Raw genomic sequence first — 7,500 nt, forward strand, 5'->3', positions numbered from 1 at the left:
TCGGTTTGAACAGCAGTTTTTAACATAATTTCTAGGTAACTAACAAATTTTAAACTTCGTATACTGGTAGAATGTGTTTATAAAACATCTTTTTCTCTTGGCTTTATTGAGAAAATTCTATAGTTTGTAAGATATTTGTTGTTTCTTTTCTTCAATTTCTGCAATTTCAACCAATCAGTGACGTCTATTGAGTTAAAAAGCATTCTGTGCCGTATGAATATGTCCCTCGTTTAAGAAACAGATTGGGTTTATTTACATTTGTGAAGAAAAAAAGATGCCCTTCCCCCACACCTAACCCTAACCGTAACTAACCCTAAAACAGATTGAAATGCAATAGATCGATACTAGGGTCATAATTATAGGTGACAATTTCATATGACACCGCTAGAAAAAACTGCCGTTCAAACCGAAAAGATCCATTTAAAGGCTCGGCAAAGCATGCCGAAAGAATATATAGCAGGCTTCAGAAAAGAAAAAAAAAGTACAGGGGGGAATAAATGAAAACAAAGTACTGGGATGAAGAAGTAGCAGGCTTCAGAAAACAAAAGTACTGGGGTGGACTTAGACTAAATTTCGAAGGTGGTGCGTCTTCATGACCATATTCCAGTAAATGAAACAAGTTGAAGATAAAAGTCACATGCTTGCTATAATTCACGTAATGTATGCAAGTATCTGTATAATATTAAAACAGAAGTTGGAATCGATATATATATAAGACAAGTACACGAATGACAAAGAACAGAGCCAGTCTGGAAAGATAAATTATAGAAAGGCAATAAGACAATAACGTGTGCTTTCTGAGCCATCACATAAATATATTAGTAAAGTAGAATATAGTAAGTGCTACGTGATGTTATAGAGCCAAAGTTTTTGTGATTAAAAAGAGCGGTATCTTTTGACAGGAGAATGCGAAAGTTCAGAGGTTAAGTTTTATTTGGACAGGAGATTATTATAATTTTAAGAAAATATAATGTTTTTCAAGGATAGTAAATGAAATCTTTATTGGGATTAAAATATAATGAAGTAAAAATTTAGGAAAAAAAATTATAGCATTCTCTATACCATCTTTGACATATATAATGATATTTAGAAGTAGAAAAAATAAGATAAAAATGAAACATTTGTAAGGTACCCTTCACGCTCATATACAACCATGTACACTCACTCAACTTCCATACACCCATACTCACGCAAAACGTCCCCACATTACACACATATACACGACTCATCAAACATCTCCACCTATACACTCACTCCATCACTCACGTCTCCACACTTTCACCTTCACTCCCACTCACTCCCACTCACTCTCTTACTCCTATTCTTCTTTCCTCCATTTTCGCACACAAACCCCATACCACCCCCACGTTCTCTCACACACGTACACCCCTCCCCCCACACCCTTTCCACACACTCGCACCTCCCACTCACGCCTCCACAATTTTACCTGCACTCATACACATCCTCTTACCCCTATTCATTTCCCTTCACACAGCCATGGACACTCATCTACGCTTCTACACACAGTCCAGCCTCTTCTTCCCACCCACACCTTATCTCTCTCTTTCACTCACGCTCTCTGTCTGTCTGTCTTTCTATCTCTCTCTCTCTCACACACACACAAACACACACTCTCGAGCAAACGACGGAGTCTAAACGTGTTTGGTAGTTCGATTTGGTTCGATCTACTAGAAAGGGTGCTGAAGTCTCATCGAAACCATACCCTACAATCACACAAAGAGGAAGGTCACACTATATAATATGGTCCAGTGTACTCTAAGGCTAGGGAAAAGACAGGATGGTTACGGCTGCAAAGCTTTTTCTTCCTAGTCAAAAGGCTACTTTGCCCGACGAAGATTGAGTGGAGCAAAAGAACAGCAACGAATTAGTTCTTGACAATTGAATGGTCATGAGTGGAAGGCATTTGGTCAAATAAACAATTAAGTAACCATTAGAAATAGAAGTTCTATCTCTTGGTATATATAGGATTTACGTCGGTCAAGCTGTCCTTGTTCCTACATACGAATACGTAGGTCCTGGAACATTTTTTTTGTTTAGCAAAACTAGTGGTTGCTTATGCATACAAATTTCCACTCGTTGCGCCGTCAGTTTTTATCCAAGAGGAAGACTGCTAAATTGGGACGATATATATTTCTTTACTGTCCTCAAGGGGCTAAACATAGAGGGGACAAACAAGGAAAGACAAAGGGATTGAGTCGATTGGTGCCAGCTTGCCACCTTTAATTGGAACGATATAACTTAGCGGAATGTCTTCACGGGCATTGCTGTCAGAACGCAAAATGTCAGAAGAGATACCGCTAGGCATCTTATTCCACTCTCAAACTCTTTCACTAATCTAACATCCTGGACTTGTATTTTATTATCGACCACGAACGAATGAAAAAAAAAAATAATCTCGACCGAAAATTGAACTCAGAGCGCAAAGAGTCGGAATGAATATAGCAAGACATATGATTCCACACTCTAATGATTTTGCCCAATCGTCATTTTTGCTCAGCATTGCCTGCATACTACATAAGGCTGCAATTTTAGATCAGAGTATAACTTCAATACACTATAAGGCAGCTTACACAGTATAGCGTTTGTACACTCGCTACACAATACGTAACCATAGTATACTATCAAGTACATCAACCTTTAGCATACTGCATTTTCTCTGGAATTGTCTCCCCTGTCACTGCCATGTTACTATAGGGGAGGAAACTCACACTGTCGCGTGATGCACCAACAGTGTGCTAAAGGTTAAAGGCTTATAAGTCAAAGCTATGCCCCCACCTCTGTTAGCAGTGATACTACAGAAATTAGAGCCAGCATTGATTTGTTACAATATAACGAGTGTATATGCATATTTCAGGAGATCTTGACCCTCCTCCAAGACCACATCCAACCCATTAAGCATTCGAGAAACCATTGCTTAAATAACAACCAAATATAGCAAAAGAATTGATTGGATATACTAATTTTACTTAAGAAACAATTTCCTGGCAAATGGTATGTGCGTAATAATTACTGGTAGGGACACCACATTTTGTTCTGTGACCATAAAATATAAGCAAGTAAACCTGTAAAAATTACGGTCAGAACTGGTTTGTTACGACTAGATATTTGAGTTAGAACTGGTTTGTTACGACTAGAAATTGGAGTCAGAACCGGTTTTTTACGACTAGAAATTAGAGCCAGGACTGGTTTGTTACGGCTAGAAATTAGAGTCAGAACTGGTTTGTAACGACTAGAAATTAGAGTCAGAACTGGATTATTACGATTAGAAATTAGAGTCAGAACCGGTTTGCTATATATATATATTATATATATAATATATATATATATATATATATTATATATATATATATATATATATATATATATATTTCAACAATTGAGGGTAAAATTAATTAATTATTAATCAATTTCACCAAGTATTCGGTATGTAAAGGGACCATTTTAGGCGAATTCAAAATATTACATTATATATAAGGGCTCAGTAAAATAAATTACTTTGCCACATACTGAACTCATTAGAAATAGCAGCTAAAGAAATTTCTTCAGCTATTTCTAATACTTAAAGAAGATCTCTCTCAGATAGTGTTTGCCTAAACCAACTCACAAAGGTATGGGGGAAAAAACATTAAAAAATCAAGTGCAAAGGTTATTTGAAAACGTACGTTTCTAGATTAGTCAATTCGACATTTCTTTCGTCAGCTCAGAATTCCTTGAATCGGATTTGGGAACACTGAAAGTTGGGAGCATACCCTTTCGGCTTCTTATCACCTCTAGAATTCTGCTCGAACTAAAAGTGCTATCAGATTCTAATATGCAAGCGAAGAATTTCTGCTCTCCCCTTTCCACCAGCGTGGGTTAAAATTGACAAACACCATGTATTAACGGTGAAAACCGCAGCATTTAACAGAGAGAGATGAATTATAATTTCAACAATTGAGGGTAAAATTAATTAATTATTAATCAATTTCACCAAGTATTCAGTATGTAAAGGGACCATTTTAGGCGAATTCAAAATATTACATTATATATAAGGGCTTAGTAAAATAAATTACTTTGCCACATACTGAACTCATTAGAAATAGCAGCTAAGAAATTTCTTCAGCTATTTCTAATACTTAAGAAGATCTCTCTCAGATAGTGTTTGCCTAAACCAACTCACAAAGGTATGGGGGAAAAAACATTAAAAAATCAAGTGCAAAGGTTATTTGAGAACGTACGTTTCTAGATTAGTCAATTCGACATTTCTTTCGTCAGCTCAGAATTCCTTGAATCGGATTTGGGAACACTGAAAGTTGGGAGCATACCCTTTCGGCTTCTTATCACCTCTAGAATTCTGCCCGAACTAAAAGTGCTATCAGATTCTAATATGCAAGCGAAGAATTTCTGCTCTCCCCTTTCCACCAGCGTGGGTTAAAATTGACAAACACCATGTATTAACGGTGAAAACCGCAGCATTTAACAGAGAGGGATGAATTATAATTTCAACAATTGAGGGTAAAATTAATTAATTATTAATCAATTTCACCAAGTATTCAGTATGTAAAGGGACCATTTTAGGCGAATTCAAAATATTACATTATATATAAGGGCTTTTTCCCCCATACCTTTGTGAGTTGGTTTAGGCAAACACTATCTGAGAGAGATCTTCTTTAAGTATTAGAAATAGCTGAAGAAATTTCTTTAGCTGCTATTTCTAATGAGTTCAGTATGTGGCAAAGTAATTTATTTTACTAAGCCCTTATATATAATATATATATATATATATATATATATATATATATATATATATATATATATATATATATATAGGTTAATCCAAACAAGAAAACACAGAAAAAAAGAAAAAAAGAGAAAAACACAGCAACGCAGGACGTGGAACAATTAAAGTATTATTGACGCTCAGGAAAGAAGGGAAGGAGGGTTTAACGTTTCGAGCGGAGCTCTTCGTCGGAAACAAGGAGAAGGAAAGATCCCACGGAGGGAAGACAGAGGAGACAATATTTGAGCTGGTGGTGCTTAAGAGATCACACACACACATATATATATATATATGAATTTGTATATATGTTCATACACGTGTCTTCGTCATTTGTTTTCCTGTAAATTTCGACTATATATATATATATAAAAGCAAAAATGTAAAATCAGTTGAATTAGGTACTTACGTTGAGTCAACAGAATTTAGTACGGTATTATCCATACAATTTCTAAATAAGGTGATTAAAATCAAAATAAGCAACAAGGATATCCAAAGGTAAAGCATTACCTCTGGATATCCTTGTTGCTTATATTGATATATATATATATATATCTGATTGATAATATAATTCGGTCTAGAACATTTCTTAGGGAAATATATTCATTTGTTTATCAACATCTTTATAAACACGGAGATCTTCAACCTGTACCGAATTTCTCGGACCTTGAATTACTCTGTTACTTCCGCTAAAATCTTGTACGACTCTATTCTTTCTTTATCAACCCTTTCACGCTTATTCGTTCATTACACCCTTCGTTCTTTCTTTTCCCCTCTCTCACATTTCTCTGCCTTCTCTTCTTGCTCATTTTCCTTCTTTTCATTTCAGTGTGTCCCTGTCATTTTTTCTCGCCCCTCCTTAATTCTTCTGTCTCTCTGCCTCTACCTCTCTACCTCTCTCTCTTCTCTCCCCACGTTACCGGTGTTCGGCCAAGTCTGATCTTTCTTTCTTGCTTCGGCCGGAATTTGAACTCAGAACCTAAAGACAAACGTTTTGTGCGGCTTGCTAACGATTCTACCAGCTCGCCGCCTTATGTTTACCATTGTATTGACACCTTTGTTTCGTGCATTGTGTTTTTTATTTGTTCTTCGTATTCTCCACACACACGCAATACATACACATATATACACACACACACACACACATACACACACACATATATATATGTGTGTGTGTGTGTCTGTATTATACGTATTCTATAATATATAATATAATATATTGCAATATAATATAATACACACACACATGAATATACGCTTATTCATATATACATGTATGTATCTACGCGACCAAGGAGATACACATAATCATATACATTCACAGCCAATCACACACCTACCCACACACTCACAGAACCACTTATAGATGACAGCAGAAGTACATCATTTGTTTCCAAATGAAATGAAAAAGAAAAAAAAAAACACCGAGCATCGACTTCTTCAAAAATCTTCATCATGAACAGGTGCCTGATGAATTTTTGATATTCTTACTCCATCCATTCCACTCCACTCTCTATTTGACTTTTGATTGGTTACTCATCATTTTTTGGCATTTTGGGGGGGCTTTTTTCTATATTTAACACTTGAAAAAAAAAATTGACAAGACAGCAACAAAAATATATAAAAGAGCAAACAGAAAAGCAAATAAGCAAAAAATGATGATAAAAAAAATAAAACAATACCAAAATATTACATCAAATTGCCTTCTTTTCGATTCCTCATAATAACAAGAGAACATCGCTTGTTGAGGTGAAAAAGTGGTGACTTATAAAGTGACAGAGAACATGAAGAGTGCTAAAAACTCCAATTATACCTTGCGATATTTAGTTATATGCCGTGAATAAACATACATACATGAATGCATACATATATACACACGTATATGCATTCATGCATGCATCTATGCATTCATTCTTACATGCATACATACATACATACATACATACATACATACATGCATACATATTATATATGCGTATGTACATATACATGTATATAGGTACAAGTTGCTCAAAACCACATACCAAAAATATTAGAAATAGCAGCCAAAATTGGTCCGTATTTCCTCTACTAGTAAAAAGTCTCCACATAATATTTTCGGTATGTGGTTTTGAGCAACTTGTTGCTTTTAACCCTTTATTATAATTATTATAACCCTTACCAAATATGGTCTTTTCCATACCGACAAATCTACTAGGTGAAATTGATTAATTTTATTAAATTAATTATATTCCACCCTTTATTGAATATTGTATATAGGTACAGATATATGTATATATATTTGGGTAATGAGAGACCACCCCACCCTCACCCCCACCACATCCCCACTACCACCACCATTACCACCGCCGCCACCACCACCACCACCATAACCAACGCCACCGCCACCACCATAACCACCACCATAACCACCACCATAACCACCACCACCACCACCACCACCACCACCACCAACAACAACAACAGCAACAACACAACAACAACAACATCAATGGCAATGAAGCATAGCGAAGCGTAATCCAAATTGATAAATTAAAACAAAATATAAATTGGAAAAAGAAAAAAATAAATAAAGGGGATAAACGAAACCTTTCTCCAAGTACCCTTCACGTGCGCAGAACTGCCAAGAGGTGACAGCTGACAATTGTACCATGGTCATCACCCGTCAATAACACTTTCACCAGCAGTTTTCAATAACTTCAATAAAAAAAAAATAATAATAA

This window comes from Octopus sinensis, linkage group LG14 (genome assembly GCF_006345805.1).
Source record: "Octopus sinensis linkage group LG14, ASM634580v1, whole genome shotgun sequence".
Classification (NCBI taxonomy): domain Eukaryota; kingdom Metazoa; phylum Mollusca; class Cephalopoda; order Octopoda; family Octopodidae; genus Octopus; species Octopus sinensis.